This window comes from Miscanthus floridulus, chromosome 19, assembly GCF_019320115.1.
Source record: "Miscanthus floridulus cultivar M001 chromosome 19, ASM1932011v1, whole genome shotgun sequence".
Taxonomy (NCBI): Eukaryota; Viridiplantae; Streptophyta; class Magnoliopsida; order Poales; family Poaceae; genus Miscanthus; species Miscanthus floridulus.
Genome location: NC_089598.1, coordinates 79,374,754 through 79,377,057, shown reverse-complemented (window position 1 = coordinate 79,377,057; position 2,304 = coordinate 79,374,754).

Here is a 2,304-nt window from a genome sequence, read left to right as displayed (position 1 = left end):
TAGACGACAAGGCTAGAGTGGAAGCTCGTTTCTGTCCTTTTGGAGATAATGCTAATCTTGACGCAAGATAGGTGCATGGTTTGCATCGAACATACCATAGGTTCAGAAATTGTTTTGGATGCACCCGATGGAACTCCTAGGTCACGTATGTCATGCAGAATCTCACTTCTTTCTCTTTGGAGATAGTGTTATTGTTTGTGCAAGATAGGTTTGCCATCGACTCAAAAAATCATTTTGGACACACCCGACGGTACCACTAGGTGATGAGGCTCAAGTGGAAGCTCGTTTCGGTCCGTTTGGAAATAGTGCTAATGTTGACGCAAGATAGGTCCACGGTTTGCGTCGAATGTATGATAGGCTCTGACATCGTTTTGGACGCACCCAACGTAACTCCTAGGTGACGTCGGTCACGGAGAATCTCACTTCTTTCCATTTGGAGACAGTGTTAGTGTCAGTGCAAGATGGGTCCATGGTTTGCCCTAGACATACCATAGGCTTAGAAGTCATTTTGGACGCACCCGATGGCACCACTAGGTGACGAGGCTCAAGTGGAAGCTTGTTTTGGTCCATTCGAAGATAGTGCTAATCTTGACGCAAGATAGTAGCATGGTTTGCGTCGAACGTACCATAGGCTCGAAAGTCATTTTGGACGCACCCGATGGAACTCTGAGGTGACGTGGGTCATTTGGAATCTCACTTCTTTCTATTTGGAGACAGTGTAAGTGTCGGTGCACGATAGGTGCATGATTACGCTAGACATAACAAAGGCTTAGAAATTGTTTTGGACGCACTCGATGGTACCACTAGGTGACAAGGTTCAAGTGGAAGCGCGTTTTGGTCCATTTGGGAATAGTGCTAATCTTGACGCAAGATAGGTGCACGGTTTGTGTCAAACATACCATAGGACTCGATGGAACTCCTAGGTGACTTGGGTCATGTGGAATCTCTATTCTTTCTGTTTGGAGACAAAGTTAGTGTCGGTGCAACATAGGTGCCTGGTTTGCGCTAGGCGTACCATAGGCCTAGAAATCATTGTGGATGCACCTGATGGTACCACTAGATGACAAGGCTAGAGTGGAAGCTCGTTTCTGTCCTTTTGGAGATAATGCTAATCTTGACGCAAGATAGGTGCATGGTTTGCATCGAACATACCACAGGTTCAGAAATCATTTTGGATGCACCCGATGGAACTCCTAGGTGACGTATGTCATGTAGAATCTCACTTCTTTCTCTTTGGAGATAGTGTTATTGTCTGTGCAAGATAGGTTTACAATCGACTCAGAAAATCATTTTGGACACACCCGACGGTACCACTAGGTGATGAGGCTCAAGTGGAAACTCGTTTCGATCCGTTTGGAAATAGTGCTAATCTTGACGCAAGATAGGTCCACGGTTTGCATCGAATGTACGATAGGCTCGGACATCATTTTGGATGCACCCAATGTAACTCCTAGGTGACATGGGTCATGGGGAATCTCACTTCTTTCCATTTGGAGACAGTGTTAGTGTCGGTGCAAGATGGGTGCATGGTTTGCGCTGGACAAACCACAGGCTTAGAAATCGTTTTGGACGCACCCGATGGCACCACTAGGTGACGAGGCTCAAGTGGAAGCTCGTTTTGATCCATTTGAAGATAGTGCTAATCTTGACGCAAGATAGTAGCACGGTTTGCGTTGAACATACCATAGGCTCGAAAATCATTTTGGACGCACCCGATGGAACTCTGAGGTGACGTGGGTCATTTAGAATCTCACTTCTTTCTGTTTGGAGACAGTGTTAGTGTCGGCGCAAGATAGGTGCATGGTTTGCGCTAGATATAACATAGGCTCAGAAATTGTTTTGGATGCACTCGATGGTACCACTAGGTGGCAAGGCTCAAGTGGAAGCTCATTTCGGTCCGTTTGGAAATAGTGCTAATCTTGACGCAGGATAGGTGCACGGTTTGCATCAAACGTACCATAGGCTCAAAAATTGTTTTGGATACACCTGATGGAACTCCTAAGTGACTTGGGTCATGTGGAATCTCTCTTCTTTTTGTTTGGAGACAATGTTATTGTCAGTGCAAGATAGGTGCTTGGTTTGTGCTAGACGTACCATAGGCCCAGAAATCATTTTGGATGCACCTGATGGTACCACTAGATGACGAGGCTAAAGTGGAAGCTCGTTTCGGTCCTTTTGGAGATAATGCTAATCTTGACGCAAGATAGGTGCACGGTTTGCATCGAACATACCATAGGTTCAAAAATTGTTTTGGATGCACCCGATGGAACTCCTAGGTGACGTATGTCATGTAGAATCTCACTT